Below are 26,553 nucleotides of genomic sequence, written 5' to 3'. Positions count from 1 at the left end.
TTTGGAAGCTACGTATTTTAATGTGCTGCACATTTTACTTAAGTAGTGTAAAACATGTTTATAAAATACATTGGAAAAATTGGAAATGCTTGTTATGGAAGACTCTTATCTGCAGTAGCTGTGTTGAGATCATGTGATAGTTGCTGCCTGTTAGTTTGTTGGGGAAAAAAGATGAGTGTACCTGTGCTTTCCTCTGTCTACTTTACACTAGGGTGTTAATTTGCTGTGAAAATTGCAGCACAGAAGAGCTCAAACACACTGTGTATATCGACTGTTCATCTCCACTGAGATCCACACAAATGAATTGCTTAGTGTTGGAGAAGCAGTGCTCATGCAACTATAACCTTATTTATATAGTAAGCAACTGATCACCCTAGAAATCAATGCATGTCTTGACATACATCAAAAAGCATCCTGTTTATTTTCTGAGATGGGTCTATCCTCCTCCTAGTTGTAATATTTGTAGCTGGTTGAAATGGCTGTTGAATACTATACATTGGTTTGGTTCAAACCCTAAGAGTACTGGTGCACTTGTGTTGGCATGGTGGTAGACAAAACTACAAGAAGGTTATCGGGAGCAACTGCTGCTGTCAGTCTCAAATGTGCCAATACAGTATTTATTGACTTCAATTCCAGGAGTGCAGCTATCCTCTGGTACTTCAGGTAAGAGTAATTTTTCATTGTGTGGCTGATTACCCTCGGCAAATGCAGTCATAGCTCATCTTGCGTAAGTAAAACGGAAAAACTGGCTGGTTGGCAATACTAAGTGCTGATGTTTCAAAAGGGTGAAGAAAGGTACAAAAAGAGTCTGGCAGTGCCATTCTCAAAGTCCAGGTGGACACGAACATTTGACAGGTGGGATGGTATTGGTGATCAGGCAGCTTGGGAGCAGGGTAGGCAGGGCACAGGGGGAAAGGCGAGGTATGGCATTAGGTAAGAGGTCCCATTTTCTCAGTGCTGAAGCATGTGGACCTGTCGAGAATAGGGCTGGGCCAGGGGTCACAGTCTAAGGATAAAGTGTAAGCCATTTAGGACTGAGATGAGGAGGGATTTCTTCACACACAGAGTGGTGAACCTGTGGAATTCTCTACCACAGAAAGCAGTTGATGCCAAATCATTAAATATATTCAAGAAATAGTTAGATATAGTTCTTGGGGCTCAAGGGATATGGGGAGAAAGCGGGAACAGGGTACTGAGTTTGCGTGATCAGCCATGATCGTATTGAATGGCAGAGGAGGCTCAAAGAGCCAAATGGCCTACTCCTCCTATTTTCTATGTTTCTATGTTTCTAAGTCGCCTCTTAGTCTTCTAAATTCCAGTGGATACAAGCCTATCCTGTCCAATCTTTCCTCGCAAGACAGCCTGCCCATTCCAGGTATTAGTCTCGTAAACCTTCTCTGTACTGCCTCCAACGCATTTACATCCTACCTTAAATAAGGAGACCAGTACTGCACACAGTACTCCAGATGTCTTCTCACCAATGCTCTGTGTAGCTGAAGCATAGCCTCCCTACATTTGTATTCCATTCCCCTCGCGATAAACGATAACATTCTATTAGCTTTCCTAATTACGTGCTGTACCTGCATACTAACCTTTTGCAATTCATGCACTAGGACACTCAGATCTCTCTGCATCTCAGCTCTGCAATCTCTCACCATTTAGATAATATGCTTTTTTTATTCTTCCTGCCAAAGTGGACAATTTCGCACTTTCCCATATTATACACCATTTGCCAGGTCTTTGCCCACTCACTTAACCTATCTCTATCCTTTTGTAGCCCTCTTATGTCCTCTTCACAAGTTACCTTCCTACCTATCTTTGTGTCATCAGCAAATCTAGCAACCATGCCTTCGGTCTCTTCATCTAAGTAATTTATATAAAATTGTAAAAAGTTGAGGTCCAGCACAGATCCCTGTGGCACACCACTCGATACATCTTGCCAACCAGAAAATGACCCAGTTATGCCTGCTCTCTGTTTCCTGTTAGTTAGTCAATCTTCTATCCATGCCAATATGTTGCCCACTACAACATGGCCTTTTATTTTCTCCAATAACCTTTGAAGTGGCACTTTATTAAGTGCCTTCTGGAAGTGTAAGTACAATACATCCACCAGTTCCACTTTATCTACAGCACATGTAACTCCCTCAAAGAACTCCAATAAATTGAGTAAACAGGATTTCCCTTTCACAAAACCATGTTGACTGTGCCTGATTACTTTGAATTTTTCTAAATGCCCTGCTATAATGTCTTTAATAATAGTTTCTAACATTTTCCCTAAAACAGTTGTTAAGCTAATTGGCCTATAATTTCCTGCTTTCTGTCTCCCTCCCTTTTTGAATAAAGGAGTTACATTCGTTAGTTTCCCATCTAACGGAACCTTCCCTTAATCTAGGGAATTTTGGAAAATTAAAACTGGCGCATCAACTATCTCACTAGCCACTTCTTTTCACACCCTTGGGTGACAAGTTCATCAGGGCCTGGGGACTTTTCAGCCCGCAGCGCCAACAATTTGTTCAGTACCACTTCCCTGGTGTTTGTAATTTTCTTGAGTTCCTCCCTCCCTTCCATTTCCTGACTTACAGCTAATACTGGGATGTTACTTGTATCCTCAATAGTGAAGACCGATGCAAAATATCTGTTCATCTGCCATCTCCTTATTCTCCATTATTAATTCCCCAGACTCACTTTCTATAGGACCAATGCTCACTTTGTTAACTTTTAAAAAAAATATCTATAGAAACTCTTACTATCTGTCTTTATATTTCTAGCTAGATTTTTCTCGTACTCTAATTTTACCTTCCTTATCAATCTTTGTCATTCTTTGCTGTTTTTTATACTCTGTCCAATCTTCTGATCTGTCTCCCATCTTTGCGCAATTATAGGCTTTTTCTTTCAAGTTTGATATTATCTTTAACTGTTTTAATTAACCACGGATGGTGGGTCCCACCCTTGAAATTTTTCTTTCTCATTGAAATGTTTCTATTCTGTGAATTCTGAAATATCCCCTTAAATGTCTGCCACTGCATTTCTAGTGATCTATCCCTTAACCTGATTTGGCAGTTCACTTTAGCTAGCTCTGCTTTCATGCTCTCATAATTGACCTTATTTAAGTTTAAAATACTAGTGTTGGACCCGCTCTTCTCTCCCTCAAACTGAATGTAAAATTCAGTCATATTATGATCTAGGGGGGCCTTAAGCATTCTGTGTACTCCTCATCTAGGCTACCTCTGTCCATCTGATTTTTCCAGTCTGTATGTAGGTTAAAATCCCCCATAATTATCGTTGTACCTTTCTGACAAGCTGCCACTATTTCTTCCTTTATACCCCGTCCTACAGTGTGGTTAATGTTAGATGGCCTATACAGCACTCCCACAAGTAAATTCTTATATTTATATTTTTATTTATTATTTTATATTTAGAGATACAGCACTGAAACAGGCCCTTTGGCCCACCAAGTCTGTGCCGACCAACAACCACCCATTTATACTATCCCTACAGTAATCCCATATTCCCTATCACCTACCTACACTAGGGGCAATTTACAATGGCCAATTTACCTATCACCTGCAAGTCTTTTGGCTGTGGGAGGAAACCGGAGCACCCGGCGAAAACCCACGCGGTCACAGGGAGAACTTGCAAACTCCGCACAGGCAGTGTCCAGAATCGAACCCGGGTCCCTGGAGCTGTGAGGCTGCGGTGCTAACCACTGCGCCACTGTGCCGCCCTTTCTTGCCTTTATGATTTCTCATCTCTACCCAAACAGCTTCTACATTCTGGTCTCCTAAACCTAGGTCATCCCTATCTATTGCGCGAATACTATCATTCATTAACAGAGCTATGCCTTCAACTTACCCGAGCTTTCTGTCCTTCCTAACTGCATGTACCCTTCAATATTCAGGTCCCAAACTATGTTGTCCTGCAGCCATATCTCTGTAATGGCTATCAGATCATAATGGTTATACTTATTTATTTCTATTTGCGCTCTCAGTTCATCTGTTTTATTTCGAATGCTGCGTGCATTCAGATACAGAGCCTTTAGTTGTGTCCTTTTATTATTTCTGTAACCTCTAGCCTTATCTATTGATTTACTCTTAGATTTATACGCTCTGTCCCTTCCTGTCACAGTCTGTTTGTCATTTCCCATATTAATACTTTTCTTCCTTGCCTTGTCTCTACTCCTCGATTTACCATATCTTTCCAAATTTGATGCCTTGCCCCCACTATTCAGTTTAAAACCCTCTTTACTTCCCTAGTTATGTGGCTCACTGGAACACCGGCCCCAGCACGGTTCAGGTATAGACCGTCCCAACGATACAGCCACCACTTTCCCTAGTACTGATGCCAGTGCCCCACGAACTGGAACCTACTTCTGCCACACCAGTCTTTGAGCCACGCATTAATTTCTGTAATCTTATTTGCCCTATGCCAATTTGCATGTGGCTCAGTTAATAATCCAGGTTCTGCTTGTTAATTTGGCACCTAGTTCTTCATCCTTACCCTGCCTATGTTGTTGGTACCTTCGTGGACCACAACGAATGTAAGTTCCTCTCCAGCCCTAAGCAGATGACCTGAACCCTGGCACTGGGCAGGCAACACAGCCATCTGGACTCTCCCTCTTTGCTGCCTGTATCAAACGTCCGAACTATACTGTCCCCTACTACCACTACGTTGCTTTTTTCTCCCTCCACTTCAATGGCTTCCTGTACCATGGTGCCTTGGTCAGGTTGCTCATCCACCCTGCAGCCACCCCCACTCTCATCCAAACAAGCTGAAAGAACCTCAAACCTGTTGGACAATCGCCAAGGCTGAGGCTGCTGCACTCCCGCCCTCTGGGTCCCCTTACCTGCCTCAGCTGCAGCCACACACTCCTGTCCCTGACCACTGACCAAGTCAGAAGACCCTATCCTAAGGGGTGTGACCGCCTCCTGGTACAAAATGTCCAGGTACCTTCCCCCTCCCTGATGTGTCGCGGTGTCTGCAGCTCAGACTCTAGTTCAGTGACTCTGAGCCGAAGCTCTTCAAGCCACAAACTACTTAATGCAAGCGTATTTGCCCTGGATCACACTGGCATCCAGGAGCTCCCACATGCTGCAGCTGTGACGCATCACCTGTCCTGCCATCCTTAATGTGTTTTAATTAGCTACTTAATTATTTTATTCAATTATTTCTTTTATTTTCCTTTTTTTATATATTTTATTAAGCTTACCACTAGTTTCTTTTACTATTTTAAACATTAATATTAGAATGGACCTTAATCACTTACCAGATACTCACCAAACAGGTACCTTCTTCCCAAACCAATCACCTACCCTTTTGCCTGTGATGTTTGATACTATGTTTGATTTTAAATTAAATTAAAAGCTTCCTGTATACTCACCCCCCCCGGCTCTGTTTCCCTGCTCTCTCTCTTGATTGTGACCTCACTTTGATGTCACTTTTCGATTTTTCCTTGCTCCACTCCTGCTGCTCCCTCTGTCTCTGCTCCTGCTGTGCTCCTCTTTCTCCCCACTCCAGTTGTGCTCCTTTCTCTCCACTCCCGTCGTGCTCCTCTTTCTGTCTCTGCTCCCGCCGTGCTCCCCTCCCTCCCCCTCTCTCTCTCTCTCTCTCTGTCTCCGGTTTCCAACTCTGTCTCCGACTCTGGGTTTCTGGCGAGCTTTTTAAATCTCGACTGCCGCCTTGTTCCTCTCTCTCTTTCTCTGGTCTGCAGGGCTGGAGGAGTCTACATAAATACAGAGGGGCAAGGATAAGGGTTTCAAAATTGAGGTGTTGTCAGTTGGGGAGCCGGTGAAAGTCGGCAAGCACAGTGAATGAAATGAGAAAAAGCAAGATGAGTGAATGAAATCTGGAGCCAGTTAAGATGTGAGCAGCAGAGTTTTGGATGAATGCAAGTTTATGTAGGGTGGCAGATGTGGGGCTTGCCAGGCGAGCAACGGAATAGTCAAGCCTAGAGGTAACAAATACATTCATACATGTACACAAACACAGGAGAATAAAAATATTGACCAGCTATGCCTGTATTATTATCAGGCGATTTAGCACCATCTGAAGGACCTGTGAAAGAAATGTTAACTTCACTAGTGCAACGGGTATGAAAGAATAATAAACTGTGTGTCACAATAGGTAAGAACCAACACTGATTGTGATTATTTTATATTTGAATGGTTAAGAAGTTGAGTTCACTGTATCATGTTGGCTGTCGGGTTAATTTAACATCTTTTTCCCATTCCTCTTCCCTCCTCGCCCACCTGCCTCTGTTCGTATGTTGTGTTTCCTCCTCAGACCTACCTGGACCATTCCTGAGCAGAGATGGCAGACAGGTGGACTGTTTCCATATTGCTGTCCTTTAAACAAACCAAGAAGTGTGCAGGAGTGCTGTGTGTCAATTTGTCATCAGCTTGAGATTTAATAGTTCATCCTGCCCTCCCTATCTTATCGAAGTGTTGCTCCCACATGTAAATTTTTTGTCCCAACGATTCAGCTTCGATTGGAATATTGTAACAGTTTGATTGCTGTTAGCTTGCAGTAAACTGATTGGGTTATGGGGAAAGAGCAGGCGAGTGGGACTAATTGGACTGCACAATGGGCTGAATGGCCTCTGTTGTATTATTCTATCCTATGAAGAAGAGAAATGGCAAGCCTGTTATTCTATATGCTGCTGTCATTTAGAGCTGGAAATTTACAAGCACCTGACAATCTTCCCTCATCAATGGTAGCTTCTAACTGATCTTATAATGTGTCTATTTACAGCAGTTAGATCTTATTGCCTTAAAAGAATAGGCCACTTAAACACTGCACTTTTGAAGCAAATTAATACATGTTGGGTTACATGGTTTGATCTTAACAAAAAACAGCATGTCATCTGACTTAGCAAGAGCAACATCAAGAGAAATACAAGAACACAAAAAATAGGAGCAGAAGTGGACCATATAGCTCATTGAGCCTGCTCCGCCATTCAGTACGATCATGGCTGATCTTGGGCTTCAGTTTCACTTTCCTGCCTGCTCCCCATATCACGTGATTCCCTGCGAGACCAAAAATCTTTCTATCCCAACCTTAAATGTATTCAATGATGGAGCATCTACAAGCCTCTGGGGTAGAGAATTCCAAAGATTCACAACCCTCTAAATGAAGTAATTTCTCTACATCTCAGTCCTGAATAATTGACCCCTTATCCTGAGACTGCCCCTGTGTTCTAGATTCCCTGACCAGTGGGAACGATCTCTCAGCTTCTACCCTATCAAGTCCTTTCAGAATCTTGTATGTCTCAATTAGATTGCCTCATTCTTCTAAACTCCAGAGAATATAGGCCCAATTTACTCAGCCTGTCATCATAGGACAAGCCCCTCATCCCAGGGACCAATTTAGTAAATCTTTGCTGCACTGCCTGCAAGTATACCCTTTCTTAAATGTGGAGACCAAAACTGCACACAGTATTCTGGATGTGGTCTCACCAAAGCCCTGTACAATTTTAGTAAGACTTCTTTATTCCTGTACTCCAATCCCCTTGCAATAAAGGCCAACATGCCATTTGCCTTCCTAATAGCTTGCTGCACCTGCATGTTAACTTTGTGCATTCCTTGTACGAGTATCCCCAAGTCTCTCTCAACATGAACACTTAACAGTTTCGCACCTTTCAACAAATATTCTGCTTTTCTATTTTTATAACCAAAGTGAACAACTTCACACTTCCCTACATTATACTCCATTTGCCATCTTGTTGCCCACTCACTTAACCTGTCTATATCTCTTTGCAGCCTCTCTGCAAGCACCCCGCAGCTTACCTTTCTACCGAGCTTTGTATCATCAGCAAACGTAGGTACATTACTCTCTGTCTCTTCATCAGAGTCATTAATCTAGAGTGTAAATAGCTGAGGCCCCAGCACTGATCCTTGCGGCACCCCACTATTCACTCCCTGCCAACTTGAAAATGCCCCATTTATGCTCACCCTTTGCTTCCTGTCTGTTAACCAATCCTTTATCCACGCTAATATATTACCTTCTGCTATCTGCTATGCCCATGTTTGACTGATCTTCATTGTGGCGTAACTTAGAACTTGGCAATTTTGACTCTTGTTGTGAGTGTTACCAGTTAGGGAAAAATTCCATTTCTGTATCTGATTAGGTTTTAGGCCTAATTTTTAGCATAGTGGTATGGGTTTAACACCTTCATTGGCTGTCTCTCCTATGCTCCTGATCATTTAGTGAGCTTTATTTTTCTGAGGAAGTCCCTTATGTTGTTTGCTAATTAATACTATTGCTCTGTGCATCTATCTTTTGGCTTGAAGCAGTATAATTCAGCTTTCCAGGTCAACTTTATAAATGGGAAGCTAATAGCTGAACATTATTAGAATATATTCTTAGCTGACATCAAGCAATTGGAAAAATGGTGTTTGACATGGTTATACTTTTCACAAATAAAGTCCCAAGTGTTTGTTTTTCTTCCATTCATAAAGAATACAGTCTTCAATTTATTTTAAAACGGCCGTGGCTTCAGCTTTTAAGTATTATTTTCGTCTGTTTTAACTTTACATTTATTGGGCTGAATTTAGTGAACCTGCCGCAGGTCCCGGCAGCAGGCCCAGAAGTGGGCGCTGTCATCACTCTCAATCTTGCAGCAGGCAGCCAATTATAATTATGCAGGCGTGGTACCCAGCCAATCACACGATGGGAGTGGGATTTGAGGGGATGAAGATGGTGCCAGATGAATCCGGAGCATGTGCTGGCGCTATATTTAAAGCCCTGCCAGCCCTACTTCCATTGCTGCCTTAGAATTATTTGCTGTTTCATGGTCTCTGCTGAAACAGCGATCGGAGTAACTCCTGGAACCCCTCCCATCACCCTCCAATGAAGGACGCCGCAGTAAGGCATAGGCAAGACACAGGGTGGCCCCATGGTTTAGAGTCATTTACAGCACAGAAGGAGGCCATTCTCCCCATCAGTCCATGCTGCCTCTCCATGGAGCTGTGCAGTCAGTCCCACTCCCCAGCTCGATCCCCGTAGCCCTGCAAGTCTATTTCCCTGAGGTGCCCATCCAACTTCCTCTTGAAGTCATTGGTTGTCTCCGCTTCCACCACGCATGTGGGCAGCGAGGTCCAGGTCATTACCATCTACTGCATAAAAAAGTGCTTTTTTAAAATTCGTTTCATGGGGTGTGGGCATCTCTGGCCAGGTCAGCATTTATTGCCCATCCCTAATTGCCCATGAGAAGGTGGTGGTGAGCTGCTTTCTTGAACCGCTGCAGTCCATGTAGGGTAGGTACACCCACAGTGCTGTTGGGAAGGGTATTCCAGGATTTGGACCCAGCGACAGTGAAGTAACGGTGATATAGTTCCAAGTCAAGATGGTGTGTGGCTTGGAGGGGAACTTGGAGGCGGTGGTGTCCCCACGTATCTGCTACCCTTGTCCTTCAAGGTGGTAGAGGTCGCGGGTTTGGAAGGTGCTGCCTGAGTAGCCTTGGTGAGTTGCTGCAGTGCATCTTGTAGATGGTACATACTGCTGCCACTGTGTGTCAGTGGTGGAGGAAGTGAATGTTTGTGGACGGGCTGCTTTGTCCTGGATGGTGTCAAGCTTCTTGAGTGTTGTTGGAGCTGCACCTATCCAGACAAGTGGAGAATATTCCATCACACTCCTGACTTGTGCCTTGTAGTTCGTGGACAGGCTTTGGGGAGTCAGGAGGTGAGTTACTTGCCACAGGATTCCTAGCCTCTGACCTGCTGATGTCGCCATGCTATTTATATGGCTAGTCCAGTTCAGTTTCTGGTCAATGGTAACTCCCAGGGTGTTGATAGTGGGGTAAAAACAAGAAATGCTGGAACCACTCAGCAGGTCTGGCAGCATCTGTGAAAAGCTCCATGGAGTTCCGAAGAAGGGTCACTGACCTGAAACGTTAACTCTGCTTCTCTTTTCACAGATGCTGCTAGACCTGCTGAGTGGTTCCAGCATTTCTTGTTTTTATTTCAGATTTCCAGCATCCGCAGTATTTTGCTTTTATGTTGATAGTGGGGGTTCAGCGATCGTAATGCAGTTGAATGCCAATGGCAGATGGTTAGATTCTGTCTTTCTCATGTTCCCTCTGCATCATTTTCCCAAAACCTTCAATCTGTGTCCCTTAGTCATAGTACCATTTGTTAATGGGAACAGTTTTTCCTTGTCTCTCTTTATCTTTAGCGATGCCTCCCTGGAGATTCTCCTCCAGGCTGCAAGGGAAAGGTGGGAGTTGCTATTTCCCAGCAATGGCAAGAAGAAGTCCTCGTGCCTGACCCAGCGAATTTGGATGGAGATTGCAGAGGAGGTCAACAGCCATGGGATGACCCCCTGAACATGGGTTCAGTGCCGCAAGAGGGTCCATCACCACCTTCGTTTTACAAAGGATAGTGCCCCGCACCTCTCTTCTTTTTAGTGATTGCATGTGGCTATGTAGGAGGAAGCGGGACATGGGGAGGGAGGCACCACAAAGGCATTAGCAAATGGGGTTAGGCATCATCTTACCTTGATAGATGCATGGTCACAGGCCACCTTCTTTCACAGCTCATCCCTCTTAATTCCCTTGAGAGCTGACGTGAGGATGAGCTATATAGGAAACCCCAGCAGGGAATGAGGAGCTTCTACAAACAGAATAGTCACTTCGATCTTTCTGCGAAGTATGTCTATCTCCCTCTTTCCACTTACAGGCCAAGGGGGCCCATAACAATAAGGAAACCTCATGGACTGGCAGAGGAATTCCAGATATCCAGCCGCTCTCGACAGCTGAGGAGGAGGCACTGGAAGTAGCAGGGACCCAGGGTGACTGCTCAATAGTGGATGGTGAGACTGGAGTTTCCGCGTGAGAGAGTAAGGATTGTCTTGAAATGGCATACACTTCTGGAGATCCACATCACGCATGGTTGACAGGACGAGATGTGCACAGCCTGACCCACAGATGTTTGTGCTCTCTCATGCAGGTTGGTGTTCACGGGAGACTCCAGCAGAAGGGAGACATCACTCAACCTCTGAAGAGGATCAGCAGTCAGAGGATGCACCATCCCATGACTCTCCTGCACCTTCCACCGGCGCAGATCCTTTCACTTCGGTGGGTTTATGCTCGGCTTTAGAATCATGGTCACAAGCTGGTGATAGCACTGCACACACGTGCAAGCAGCCGGCTGAGGGTGAGACAACCAAGATCTCTGACAGTCAGAAGACTGTGGGTGGACATGCCCAAGCTGAGCCCCAGGCTCATGATGAGACTCTGGTGTCGACAACACAGGACGTGCTGGAGTTACAGAGAGGGCTAAGGCAACATCTGGCAGAGATGCCAGAGGCCATATGCAGCCACAAGCAGATGACGGAGGAGTCCATCCATGCCATGAGTGCTGCCATGTCTCAGGCATGCGATCACATGTTTTCTCCATCTAGAGGTTGGTGACCCTCATGAAGAGCCAGATCCCACAGATGCATGCAGACCTGCACACCATCGTCTCCTCGTCCTTCTCAGCAGGGAGATTCGTGAGTTTTGAAAAGGAGGAGGAGAAGCTGAACTTCATAGCTGGGGTCTCCCCTCAGGGCACTCTGAGTGTGGACAGTGGCTCCTCAACCCCTCCGCCAGTCACCCAGCTCCAGTAGCTATGACACCTGTTCAGAAAACCCTCAGGCAGCCAGAGGACAACTGCCGAAGTCATCACAGGCCAAGGGGCAGTATGAGCAGCAGCCTGTCTCCAGCCCAACTGCTAGTGCAGAGGTAACACCTCGTTGAAACACTTGAAATGTAAAAGAAAACCACTGAGACACACTTGGGGTTTCATGGGTGTTTGACGTTTGCCAATTGTTTTGTCTTATAAAGTTTCTTCAATATTGAAGTTAACTTTCATTGTGGAAAATGCCTATTCTTTCATGTCTTAATTGTGAAATGCTGACAGCACCCTTCCCCCTTAGTGGGCTGCCAGTGTAGGCACAGCTCTCCTTTGGTAATCATCTCACATGGGCCAGAGCACGTGGTTACGTTGGGCACTAGGCACGGACCCCAAATAGAAAGGAGGCAACAGACTGAATGCATTGAGGTGCGTCTTTATTGATTTCACTCTGAGAGGCCATCATGGTGGCTGGAAGAGGTTAAGTATGAGACTGTCTCTTACCTCCTTGGCCCGTTGCTCAATGTGCCTGGCCTCCAGTGCAAGGGGTTCAACATGCAGTGCTGCCTGCTCATCCCCCTCCTCGGCGTCCTCCTCGTTAGTTGAGGAATGATAGTCAATCATGTCCTTGTCATGCAAGGCCTCCACCCTCTGCAGGGCTAGATTGTGTGGAGCACAGCAGTCCACCATGATACACAAGGCCCTTGCTGGGGCATACTGCAGTGCTCCACTGGATTGATCCATGCACCGGAATCTCATCTTCAGCAGCTCGATGTGAACTCGGGTGGAACTGTGGCAAGTGTTGTACCTCTCCTCTGCTGCAGTGCGAGCATTCATCACAGGCATGAGTAGCCATGTCTTCAATGGGTAGCCCCTGTTCCTGAGAATCCATCCTTGAAGGCGAGCTGGGGGGTCTGAAAGGCCACGCCATCTGGGACTGTCAAAGTATGGAGGCATTGTGGCTGTTGCCTGGGAAGCGGGCACACACCTGCAGGAAACTCTTTCGGTGGTTGCAGACCAACTGAACATTGATGGAATGGAAGCACTTCCTGACTCTCCTGTCAGAGGCGCTGCATCATGCTACGGGGGTTCAAAGAAAGACAGGGTGTAAGAGACCCATGCCAGCTGATTAGTAGCCCTCCAGAGTGCTGTCCTTGCAGAGATGAAGTTGCCTTGACAGCTTTACCTTTGCTACTCTTCTCCGCTTCCTCGCTGGTGGCCCTGAGTGCCCACCCTTGCTGATAGCCAACCCTTTCACCCAATATTATGGCCACCCGACCCTCTCACCCAGCAGTATGGCCACCTGTGCAGACCACCCCTACTGCCACCTGAGACCCAGCCCCCGTGCAGACCACCCGGGACCAAGCCTACCTGTGCAGAATGCACAGCACTGCAGGCCGACAATGGCCTCCATTCCCCCATCTTTCTCCAATCCATTACTGTACATGGCTGCCTACCTGTCGCGGCCGCTAGCTTTCAACGGCCGGGGACGCGAAGGCCCGTGAGGGCTGCCGTCGTCCACTTAATTCCAACCCCTCCATTGAATCACTTTCAATTACATGCAAATGTATTATAAGGAACTGTTCTTCAGTTTAAATGGCAGTCTCGTCGCGTCAGGGCTGTGACGCCGCCTTGGTACTTTCCTGCCGCTGATAAATGCCTTACATCTCTCTGCAACTCCAGCATGCCCTGTGCTGTCATGATGTTGGGTTATCGAACGGACGCGTTTGGCGCTATTCTCCGACCTCCAGCTATTTTGATTCATGGCGTAAAGTATTTGTCCCTTATACTGAGCTGATAACAAAGAAATTTTAGACAGTGTTTTGAAGCTGGCTAGGTGAGCTTCTGAATGGCCACATTGCTCTCCAATTTTTCTCACAGGCAACAAAAAAAATGCTCTTGAGAAACTGATCTTGGTGAATCATATTTGACCCTTTGGAACTATCCAATGGATTTATTAAATAAAAACCAGAAATACTGGAAATACTCAGCAGGTCTGGCAGCATCTGTGGAGAGAGAAGCAGAGTTAACTTTTCAGGTTAGTGATCCTTCATCAGATGAAGCGTTAACTCTGCTTGTCTCTCCACAGATGCTCCCAGAGCTGCTGAATATTTCCAGCATTTCTTGTTTTTATTTCAGATTTCCAGCATCTGCAGTATTTTGCTTTTATTTTAATGGATTTATTAATCTGGCTTCTGATTTTCCAGGTGTTGCAACAACTATGTTGGAAAATACTTAAAAGGTTACTTGCTATCTCGGGAGTAGAACTTATTTTTAGATTTAGCCAAATTGACTTTCATTTAAAAAGAAACTTTACCTTTGTTTAGAATGAATGAATAAGTTGGAAAAACAACTGCACCTTTTGTTGTTAATGAGATGACCTCAGCATATAATCATGATGGACCTTTGGGAAATTTAAAAATTTCAAAGTAGTCTGATATTTGCAAACTTTGACATACATTATTTCCCTAACCTTCCAATCTATTTGCAAAACCTGAAGTGCAATGACGTATCACAGAATGTCTTTAAAACTGTAATTTCATTTCATTGTCTTTAAGGAACTCAGGAGATTGTATGTGATTACAGTGTGCAGTTGTTTTAGATTCCATCCTGCAGTATGGAGAGGCTGCTGGTGTTTCATATTCATATCATTTATACTATTGGATGGATTCAGAGCAACAGTACAACACTAGACAACTTCCTATTTCCAACATAGTGGTTTACCAAACTTTTCCATGTGGGGAGTCCCTGCAAATATTGACATGTGAATCTGAAATAATTCACATGACAAGCTGCGAATAATTCTCCTAATGGTGATGTTATCCCGCACTGTTTTTGGATCGACTAAATGGTACCCAATGGTTTGGTTGGATATAGCCTGATGTTGTAGCCTCTATTAATTGGACATTATTCACTTATGCAATATCACTATTGACAAATGTCCTGTTTGTCACATTGCATAATGATGTTTATTGTGAGTTGCTAGTAAAGGCACTGGAAGGTGAGTTGATAATTAAAATTGTATTCTGCAGTCATGTGACCTGCGTGAATTGTTCCGATCCTAAGTGATTGACTTTATTATTTGGGAGTTTCCTCTTGCCTGAGGGTCATTCATTAACTTTTCTATCATGGAGGACCTACTGCAAATATCAACACTTGCTTGGGGAACCTCCTGTCCTAACTTTTAAAAAATGGAGTCATATACTGAAAGAAAACCAGTATAATCACTTAAAACAATTGAGTGTACAGTCACAAAAATAACATGCTATGAAGCTGAAAACGACTGACATATTTTGAGTACAGAAATTTCAGGAAATTGTATTGTAGCCCATGTTTGGCTTAGCTCTAAATACAAATGACATAAGGGGATATGAGGGTAGTGTGAGAAAAATGGATTGAGTGGGTGATCTGCCATGATCATATTGAATGGCAGGGCAGGCTCGATGGGCTGAATGGCCTACTCCTACTCCTATCTTCTAATGTGCCTTTTTGGATCTCCTCAGACTGTTCGACTCTCTGGGATCATCTTGTGGCGCTCAATTTGAAAGCCCGTAGTAGGCTGTGCACCTGTTCATAAGTTGAAGAATTTGTTTGTAGCCATGCACCATCCTCAGTGTCAGCATTATATGAGGCGAATGGACCACATCAGATTTGAATTATGCACTTTTGAACTAGTCAGTAGGGTAGGAAAAATTCACTCTAGATGTAGCAAAGATTTAATGAAATTTAACAGCTACAGAAAATGGAAACCAATTAAAAGTTTTAAAAAAAAGTTTGTTGATAGAATTTATAATATAAAATAATGCATCTTAATAATACAAATAGGTTGTAAAGATATACTTTCATTTCATATTGCACTGAGTAAATCATAAAATGTGGAACTATGTTGATGCTCACTGCAGATAACCCATCAAAGATCCTTATAGTTGCCCAGATAATGCTTTTGAAAAGCAGTTGAAATGTCAAAGATATTGCATCATTGTAACTGATATGAATTATTTTGAGTGCCATGGGTTCATTTCACAGGATTGAATGATAGGAATTCCCTTGTGCCTAGAATACGATAGTTTGAAATGAATTGTAAATACGTGTGTTACAGTGTAATACCAATCCTATCAGTGTTTAATAATCAGCTTTGTCTGCATTGTATCAAATTCACTAGTACTTCATAAAAAAACTGTGCAGGGCCGCCTGATAAATATCGGTACCTTTGATACTTGTTGCATCCATAGGAGTACTGTGGTAAATTTACTGGCCTTATTTACAATATACCAGCTATCTGTGGGGGCCAAACAGGACCCCCAATGCAGCTTGACAGATGTCAGGTCACCCCAGCTATTAGCAAGTTAATGAGGGTGTATGGGTTTGGGGAGGAAGAGTTGGAGGGTCCCCAGCCTAGTAGAAATCCATATTATTTTTGTGGAGCCCAGAACTTAGTTTTGGTGACATTCCTCTCCTCAGACCTGTGGAAATGATCAGAGATTCACTCTCTCTGCTAAAATGGCAATTTGTGCCGTTTGCCTGTCATAGGATCCTGATTTTCATATGAAAAAGGACGTACCACCTGAAATGGGCAGGCGCTTCAGGCATCCATCAGTAGGTCCCTTACAACAGGCCGTGAACCAATTGTTGCAGTTAATGGGGAGCTAAGGCTACCAACCTCAGGTTTAGGCCCTATAATCGCCCTGTTAACTCGATTTTCCGCTGCAAAAACTGTCTGCACTGTGTGCAATATTTTCTATGGCTCTCAAAAGAAACTTATGTAGTGAGGTAGGGATGTCCTCACACCTGGACTTCAACTTTACGTGCACACATCAACAGTGAAAGCACCTAGTTATTTGTAAATATTTTCAAATTCTTCTGTACACATTTTTGATGGTCAGAAAACTTTTCGTTGGGGTTAGATTGAAGAGAGATTTTGTAAATATGTTGGCTGCGTAGCTAGTGCAGTACTGGCACATGTGTAAATGTAGTCTCATCAACTGAAACCACTACAACGTCTCAGGCAGCTGCCAGTATTAAATTGAAAAAAAATTGCTTTATGCCACAAAAAGAATTCCTGGTTCTGAACTTCAGTTTCAGAAATGCCTAAACTAGAATCCCTAATTGCGAATTTGTCTTTACATTGCAATGTGTTTTATAGGCACTTGCAGATCATGACCACACCATCAGATACCACTACTCCCCAGTCTCGCAACACTTTTTTTAAAAAGATGAAATAATCTGCATTCTTCAAACGTAAAACACAAAGTTAAGTACCGTAATCATAGATAACTTTGGTAAATTTGTTGTGCCTAATACGCCCTTACTCTTAAAGAATCCACGGAATCCGATTGGTGAAAGGTATATCAATATTTTATTCACACAATCATCAAATACAAGCTCTCACTAACTTGCACAGTTTCAAGAATCATCAAAGTTCAAGCTCTCACTACTTGCACAGAATACTACTTGTCAAGACACGAGGTGATCAGTCTCGGGCTTGCTCTTCTGTCTGAGCCCTAGGCTCAGGGGTATCTTCTCGAGTGTTCTTCCCCAGGGTTCTTGTATCTTCCCAAGTTTCAGTCAGGGGTTAAATCTTGGTTCCAAGACCCTCCCTCTTACTGACTCATAGGGGTCTGGTGTAATGACATGATAATTTCTGGTGGCGCAGTGGTTAGCACCGCAGCCTCACAGCTCCAGCGACCCGTGTTCAGTTCTGGGTATTGCCTGTGCGGAGTTTGCAAGTTCTCCCCGTGACCGCGTGTATTTCCGCCGGGTGCTCGGGTTTCCTCCCACAGCCAAAGACTTGCAGGTTGATAGGTAAATTGGCCATTGTAAATTGCCCCTAGTGTAGGTAGGTAGTAGGAGAATTGAGGGAAGGTTGGGATGTGGTAGGGAATATGGGATTAATGTAGGATTAGTATAAATGGATGGTTGATGGTCAGCACAGACTCAGTGGGCCGAAGGGCCTGTTTCAGTGCTGTATCTCTCTATGACTGGTTGCCTTTAAGGTAGCTGTCCAACCTGTGTTCATACATCCTCTCACATTGATTAATTAATTTCTTAAGTTTCCAAGTTAAGTACTTCACATATATCACCAGGATACCCAAAACCACCATCAGGACATGGGAGTTAATGCTAAACTGGGGTGTACCTGTACGTTTGACCCCCCAGTTCCATAAGTCCTCCCACCAAGTAGAATTGTTTATCTCATCAATCTCATCTTGTAGCTTCTTCAAGTGTTGTTCCAGATTATAGTACACTACCCCAGTGGCTTTTAGCTGCTGCCTCTCTTTACCCAAGCATGTGGGCAATGGCTGAAGAGTATATTTGTATTCGCGGAGGTAATTTATCAAGTCCTCCTTAATACTTTCTGTCACAGTTATCGCTTCTGTCGTTCGTTTATGTATGTCTACCAACTCCATCTTTCCTACTCTGGTGGTTTTTTGTGGATTGAAAAAAAAACGTACTGTTGCTCACCAGACAAGTCCGGTTATGTCCATACTGGTATTCCTTCGCTGTGGTGGTTAAGCAATATCTCCCCTTTCCCATGGGTTAGCTCTGACAGTGCTTTCTTAGTTTCTGTGGTGCAATTTACAGTGGCATTAAATCCGCATTTTGACTCTGCTGTTTTATATATAGGATGAGGACATATGATCACCTGGTTTTCCAGACTACACTCAGACAATGTTGTTCCAACTATCTCTTTTCCAATTTCCACAACACAGGGTAATATAGCATAGTATTTTATGTAATCTTTTCCCCTTATCGCCCCTATATTTTCTACTTCATATAATTGCATCCCTAACTTATCTCTCGGAATTACAGGTATTCCCAATACTACTCCAATACTCATAGATCTTGTATTTACACACTCCTGACCTTTCCATACCTTACGTTTTCTGAGTTGGCACCTGGTAGTTTTATCATTTGTGTGACTAGTAAGTACTCCAAATGGATGTCATTTATCTAAACTGGCACTGTCCTGCATCAGTTTGCCTCAAACTTTCCCGAGTTTGTTCTAACATTCACAAACCATATGTACTACAAACACTTCCATTATTTGAAATATCGTGGACCTCCTTTACCTTTTCCATTATATCTTTCATAGTATGAGCATGACCTTCCAGTACTCTTACCAGTCCTGTCACTGCGTTCGTCAAATCCTGTCCTACTTTAGCTGCACCAGTCTGTCTCTTTTGCTCCTTTTTCAAAATATCCTTTACTAGCTAACTGAGAGTTCTAACCTTCTGGTCCATATTTTCCAAATCGACAGTATTGACAATTGAAGTTCCCGTATTAAAGATAGTGACTGCATCATTCACTAAGCTACGTTTACGTCTCTTTCCCTTTATTATTCCCTCGTCACCAAATTCTTGTCCCATCAATTGTTGCAGTAACACCTTGTACAACTCTCTGGTCTTCTCAGGGCACCAGTCAGGTAGCTGGATATCTGAGATATTCAATATTACCAGTACCAACTCATGCGGTATGTTATATACAATTTTATTAGTTTTTATTATCACAAGTCCATTTTCTGGTCCTGCAGTTAAGGTAGGGCAAGGGAGATCAGTCACTTGTGGCTGCTGGGTCGTAACCTTACTCGTTGGTAATTCGGATGTGGGGGTAACCATGGGAGTTGGTGCTTCTTGTCTGTTTAATCTCACAACCTGGAATAGGAACTGTCCTTTTTTATTTTCTCCAACACAATAGAGCCAATAGCCCCTATCATTGTGTGGTTTCACACATATTTATCGGTTTTTACAGTCTTTATTATCGCACTGCCATACAGGGAACTCAGGGCCCCCTGGTGGGTCTCTTTTGGGCATTGGACACATACCCACTGTCCAATAGTAACGTTTACAAGAAAGACCCACCGCAATTCGTCCCTGAGTCTGGGACTTCCATCCTCCTGTACGTGTAATCCACATCCTGTCTGCCTAATCCCTTCCTCCCCTGTAGAGGAACTGTCAACAAAAATTTTGATTGCTGGTTTGATTGCAGGCTCCTTTCCTTGGTAAATTAGTTAATTTTCAAAGTTATCTTTTCACAAAAGGAGTGTAGAAAATTGTTTGAATGTTTGTTTTTAGATAATGAGTTATTCAAACTGATCTTCAAGTTTAGCAAATTTAATGACTCAAATGAGACCTTTTTAGATTGTCAAGGCAGCTTGAGATTAATTATGAATGGCAGCTTTTAATAAATTTCCTTTAAAGGAATTGCTGTTCAATGAGTTAAATTGTTAATTGTAGCTAAGCTTACACTAGTTAACGCTTTTCTGTTTGTTTGTACTGTTTGACAGTCATAATTTATCAATTGGAGAATGAATGGAAACATGCAGTCGAAGAGGGTTGAAGGACTCTTGTCACATTCATATTTTGCCATAAAGAGCAAATTATAGCAACATAATAACAGTTAAGGCAAATTCTTGCAGTGAGCCAGATTGAAGCCAACAATCTCCATGAGATAGTGCTATGCTTTCCATTTGACCTGTAAAGTAGTCGGCTGATTTTGCGGTGGTAATGATGGCAAAACTGTCACCGTTCACTGTCATTACTTCACTGAAACTGACACCAACTTCTGGAGTCTGTACATGTGCAAATTACACTCACAGAGAGTGTGCTGTTGAGGCACCCCCAGACTGCAATCAATTAATTGAAATGATGAGAACTTCCACTCGTATGCTATTTTTCTTATTGTAAAATCCTTTGAATAAGTTGCACCAGCCCACTAAGTCCATAATTACTGCTAAACACCTTCACTGGCCCTGAAACATTAATTTTATATTTTATGGAATGTGAAATTTCTCCGTAATATAGAAATAAACCACATTTTTAAATTTATTTTGCTTTTTAGAAAACGTTTATCTCTATTTAGCTGCTATCTTAATCCAATCATAATCATTTATTTCTCGATCTGAAAATTTAAAAGTGAGGGATATTTTAACTTCCTGGTTTGCTGTCAGAACATTTGAAAGTGATTCACTGCTTACCTGCTCCCCTTGACTTGACGCCAGGTTTAAATTACCATCAGAAAAAGGGAAAGCCACAGAGTTTGCTAGATCTTTGTGAGCAGCTTTCTTTGAAGTCAGCACCGAGCATCCCTGCTGACTGTGAAATCCGGGCCAATGTACTGAATATACCTCATTTGAATTTGATTTCATTTCTGCTGTCCTGTATTCAAATTTTTTTGAAGAAAATAATTTACATTTTCACCCTTTTGATGTGCCAGTCATATCGATATATATTGTCCTTGAGTGGCCTATTTCAGGATCTCTCTAGCTCTGCAACCAGTGTGAAGAATTATGATCTTCAGATTTAAAATGTCAAGAACATTTACTTTACACCAAGGACATAATAAGTGTTCTACAGAAACTGTACACTTGAATCTCCCAACCGCAGATGCAAAAGGTTTGTCTGGATGTGTGCAGCAAATCGAGTGAAGGTACTAACTGTTCAGCCCAGCTGCAAGGTGCATATCTCTTCTCTGAAGATCATAAAAATTGTTAATAATCAACACTAAATTGTTTGGGAATAACAAATGTCATCAAGGTACAGTCAGTAATTCCACCGCCCACAGGATGAATATTTTACATGTACAAAAAAAAAGATAAATTTCCTGATTTGATACAATCTTAAATGGTCAACAGTGACATATGTGATGTTGGAAAGTCAATTTTGAGGCCTCTTAGCTTGTATAGCAAAACTTTGAAATCGACCTATATAATATTTTTGCACCTGAAATGTAGGAAAATATGTGACACACTTCAATGTGTCACAAAGATAAAAAGCCTGTTACACTATCCTGATTGGTTGAACTGACGCTTAAAACTGGACAAAATATAGTAAAGCTACCAACCAAGAACCACTATGTAAAATGGATACGGGAATTCTGGCAGCATCTGTGGAGAAAGTTTTTTCCATGTTTGTTCCATTACCTTATCAAATGTGACCATAATTTTCCAAGCTGCAGGCCCAGAACATTGTCTGAAAATGAACCAATCAAATCACAAGAGCGTCTTCAATTTTCCCTTTGGTAGTCTTACTGTTCCTTCAGCTGGGCCAGGGTTGTCCACTCTTTTCACGTGGGGGAGCCATGTTACAATTTTTGTCTTACATAGGGACCTGGAGAGACAGTTTTGGAAAGATAAAGGCATTAACAATTTATTTTACTATTAACCAAAACAACAGCAAATGTGCATTGTTGTGAAGAATCTTCAAATGAGGAGATTAATTTATTGACTTACTTTCTCGTCACTATGTTGGGCACTATTTAGTGAAATGCCAGGCATTTCTTTCCTCTCTGTGTCGTTCCCCCCCTCTCTGTGTCATTCCCCCCCTCTCTGTGTCGTTCCCCCCCTCTCTGTGTCGTTCCCCCCCTCTCTGTGTCGTTCCCCCCCTCTCTGTGTCGTTCCCCCCCTCTCTGTGTCGTTCCCCCCCTCTCTGTGTCGTTCCCCCCCTCTCTGTGTCGTTCCCCCCCTCTCTGTGTCGTTCCCCCCCTCTCTGTGTCGTTCCCCCCCCCTCTCTGTGTCGTTCCCCCCCCCTCTCTGTGTCGTTCCCCCCCCTCTCTGTGTCGTTCCCCCCCCTCTCTGTGTCGTTCCCCCCCCTCTCTGTGTCGTTCCCCCCCTCTCTGTGTCGTTCCCCCCCTCTCTGTGTCGTTCCCCCCCTCTCTGTGTCGTTCCCCCCCTCTCTGTGTCGTTCCCCCCCTCTCTGTGTCGTTCCCCCCCTCTCTGTGTCGTTCCCCCCCTCTCTGTGTCGTTCCCCCCCTCTCTGTGTCGTTCCCCCCCTCTCTGTGTCGTTCCCCCCCTCTCTGTGTCGTTCCCCCCCTCTCTGTGTCGTTCCCCCCCTCTCTGTGTCGTTCCCCCCCTCTCTGTGTCGTTCCCCCCCTCTCTGTGTCGTTCCCCCCCTCTCTGTGTCGTTCCCCCCCTCTCTGTGTCGTTCCCCCCCTCTCTGTGTCGTTCCCCCCCTCTCTGTGTCGTTCCCCCCCTCTCTGTGTCGTTCCCCCCCTCTCTGTGTCGTTCCCCCCCTCTCTGTGTCGTTCCCCCCCTCTCTGTGTCGTTCCCCCCCTCTCTGTGTCGTTCCCCCCCTCTCTGTGTCGTTCCCCCCTCTCTGTGTCGTTCCCCCCTCTCTGTGTCGTTCCCCCCCTCTCTGTGTCGTTCCCCCCCTCTCTGTGTCGTTCCCCCCCTCTCTGTGTCGTTCCCCCCCTCTCTGTGTCGTTCCCCCCCTCTCTGTGTCGTTCCCCCCCTCTCTGTGTCGTTCCCCCCCTCTCTGTGTCGTTCCCCCCCTCTCTGTGTCGTTCCCCCCCTCTCTGTGTCGTTCCCCCCCTCTCTGTGTCGTTCCCCCCCTCTCTGTGTCGTTCCCCCCCTCTCTGTGTCGTTCCCCCCCTCTCTGTGTCGTTCCCCCCCCTCTCTGTGTCGTTCCCCCCCCTCTCTGTGTCGTTCCCCCCCCTCTCTGTGTCGTTCCCCCCCCTCTCTGTGTCGTTCCCCCCCCTCTCTGTGTCGTTCCCCCCCCTCTCTGTGTCGTTCCCCCCCTCTCTGTGTCGTTCCCCCCCCTCTCTGTGTCGTTCCCCCCCCTCTCTGTGTCGTTCCCCCCCCCTCTCTGTGTCGTTCCCCCCCCTCTCTGTGTCGTTCCCCCCCCTCTCTGTGTCGTTCCCCCCCCCTCTCTGTGTCGTTCCCCCCCCCCTCTCTGTGTTTCCCCCCCCCCTCTCTCTGTGTTTCCCCCCCCCTCTCTCTGTGTTTCCCCCCCCTCTCTCTCTCTGACCAACGCTCAGCAGATGGTTGGTCAGTTTAAAAAAAAAAGAAATTGAAGTGTCAGTTTCAGAGCTGGCAGGTGCTGACATTAGGAAGAGCAATTTCCCAACTTTAGACTGATTTGGGGTTTCCTGTGGACTTTTCAAAAAAAGATCGGAACCTGTCGGAAAGCCATTAATCTGCCCAAAGTTGGGAAACCGCTATTCCTGATGACGGCAGCTGTCAGCTGGAAAACTGACAATTGCGATTTTTTTTTTTAAAAAGCCGGTCTAAAACAAGAAGACAAAGGGTAATTTCTCATCTCTGAAATACATCCGCGGGTCGGATGGAAACATTTGGCGGGCCGGATCCTGGCCCGCAGGTCGTATATTGGACAACCCTGAGCTAGACTATATGCACTTTAAAATATGAAATATATAACAAGCATAAAAACTTACATGTTTCACAAGTCTATTTAAACTTATTCAGAAGATTGTGGTGTTTGAAAGGAAATATTTGCAGGGCTATGAGTTAAGAGCAAGGTGTAGGGCATGGGACAAATTGAATAGCTCTTTCAAGTGCCAGCACAGGCATCATGGGCTGCCTCCTGTGCTGTGTGATTCGATGAATCTTGTTGCAAATCTATCTGACAAGTTTTGTCCCCAAATGCTGACTGACAACAATTGGAATTTAGCTCCTCTGAGATAGAAAACATCCGAAGACACTTAGGATTTGAGCTTTGTTCCTTTCTTACCTGGGCCTTATCGCAGTATTATTTTTTGAGTTATCACATATTCACTAGTTCATTTTACGTTTTGCATCTTTTTTTCTTTCCTCCTGTGAACGCTGACAACTCTGGTGTTGCAAATGATAGCAACCTACTCATTTAAGGAACAAAGTTTTAAGTGACTACAAGGGGAGATAGTTCAGCAGACAAGGGCCAGCATTTTCAGGCCCCATGATGTCAGGAACAGAGTTAGTCTGGGCCCGAAAATACCAGCGCCAGCCAGCGTGTAGGTTTCCTGATGCCATTTGTGGCACTGTCCATTCTGGAGGAGGTCGATTTGGGGCCCGGCAATTAGGCTCATTATTGATCTAATGCGATAAGTATAATGAGAGAGGAAGTGCTTGAGGGTCTGACATCTCTGAAAGTGGATAAATCGCTAGGACCGGATGGATTGCATGCCAGGTTGTTAAGGGAAGTCAGGGAGGAAATAGTGGATGCACAGAGGATCATTTTCAAATCCTCACTGGATGCAGGCGAGGTACCAGATGATTGGAGGTCTGCCAACATTGTACCATTGTTTAAAAAGGGTGCGAGGGATAAGCCAGTTAATTATAGACCAGTCAGTCTGACCTCTGTGGTGGGTAAATTGTTAGAATCTATTCTGAGGGACAGGATAAACTGTCACTTAGAAAGACATGGATTAATCAGGGATAGTCAGCATGGATTTGTTAGGGGATGTCTTACTAACTTGATTGAGGTTTTTGAGGAAGTGACAAAGAGGATAGATGAGGGTAGTGCAGTGGATGTGGTTTACATGGATTTTAGTAAGGCATTTGACAAGGTCCCACATGGCAGACTGGTCAGTAAAATGGAAGCCCATGAGGTGCAGGGGAAGGTGGCAGGTTGGATCCAGAATTGGCTCAGTAACAGCAAACAAAAGGTAGTAGTCGACGGATGTTTTTGTGGATGGAAAGCAGTTTCCAGTGGTGTTCCAGAGGGCTCGGTGTTGGGTCCCTTGTTGTTTGTGGTATATATTAATGATTTGGACTTAAATGTCAGTAGCATGATTGGGAAATTTGCTGATGACACAAAATTCGCCGTGTAGTTAATAGTGAGGAGGAAAGGCATGGACTCCAGAATGATATCAGTGTTCTGGTTGAGTGGGCGGAAAAGTGGCAAATGGAATTCAATCCAGAGAAGTGTGAAGTATTGCATTTGGGGAGGGCAAATATAGCGAGGGAATATACAATAAATGGGAGGATATTGAGAGGGATAGAAGAAGTGAGAGACCTTGGAGTGCATGTCCACAGGTCTCTAAAGGTGGCAGGACAGGTGGATAGAGTGGTGAAGAAGGCCTATGGATTGCTTTCCTTTATTGGCCAAGGTATTGAGTACAAAAGCAGGGATGTGAGGCTGGAACTGTATGGAGCGTTGGTTAGGCTACAGCTGGAGTATTGAGTGCAGTTCTGGTTACCACATTACAGAAAGGACACAATTGCCCTGGAGAAGGTGCAGAGGAGATTTGCAAGAATGTTGCCAGGGCTTGAAGGTTGCAGCTATGAGGAAAGATTGGATAGGCTAGGGTTGTTTTCCCTGGAACTGAGGAGACTGAGGGGTGACTTGATTGAGGTGTACAAAATTATGAAGGACCTGTTTCCCCTGGCGGAGAGGTCAGTTACCAGAGGGCACAGATTTAAGGTGATTGGTAGAAGGATTAGAGGGGACATGAGAGGAAGCTTTTTCACCCAGAGGGTGGTGGTTGTCTGGAATTCGCTCCCAGGAATGGTGGTGAAGGCAGAGACCCTCAATTCTTTTAAAAGGTACCTGGACATGCACCTGAAGTGCTGTAAACTGCGCGGCTATGGATCAGGTGCTGGAAGGTGGGATTAGTTTGGGCAGATGGTTTATTCGGCCGGTGCAGGCACGATAGACTGAATGGTCTCCTTCTGTGTTGTACTTTTTCTATGGTTCTATGATTGGGATTTGTCCGATGTAACGGGGCAGTACAACTGCCTGGAGATGGGCACCCAGTGACAGGCCGGGGTGCTAGGGCTCCAGGCAAGCCTCCTTGTCTGCCTGTGTGTAGGTACAGCCCCACCCCAGCAATGATGGCCTGGCTGCTTTTTCTATTTCTTATTTAAATTTTTAAAAAAGCGTTGAAGTGCCTCTCAGTTACTTACCGTTTACTGCAGCCGGCTGCGCCTATCAAGCTGGAGGCCGCTGATTGGCCCTCAAGCTTCGAGAGCTGACCTGCTGCCCTTAATTGATCAGCGTACCTGGCCAAAATGCTAATGAGTGACTGTTTTCTCCAAGGGCAGCTTCGGGACCCGGAAACAGTCCCAGCCCCTGTTTCCTGCCCCCAAAGTGCAAATTCAGCCCAAGAAGTGTGAAACTTTGTGTCTATATTCTGGTGTATCCTTTTGAGTTAGATTCGGACAGGAGCCAATGCGACTTGTTATGGACCTGTGCGGCTCCCGACTTGATCAATCTAACCCATTTTGATGGTACTT

The 26,553-nt window shown here is 44.6% G+C and overlaps 1 protein-coding gene across 4 annotated transcripts in view; it reads left to right on the top strand.

Annotated features, from left to right (window-relative positions):
* The window catches only part of LOC137383867 (TBC1 domain family member 22B-like), a 509,534-nt gene that overhangs the window by 209,623 nt on the left and 273,358 nt on the right, over positions 1-26,553 (top strand). The window lies entirely within an intron of this gene.

This window comes from Heterodontus francisci, chromosome 25, assembly GCF_036365525.1.
Source record: "Heterodontus francisci isolate sHetFra1 chromosome 25, sHetFra1.hap1, whole genome shotgun sequence".
Lineage (NCBI taxonomy): Eukaryota > Metazoa > Chordata > Chondrichthyes > Heterodontiformes > Heterodontidae > Heterodontus > Heterodontus francisci.
The sequence above is the reverse complement of the archived record's forward strand: the minus strand, read 5'-3'. Positions and strand labels throughout refer to the sequence as shown.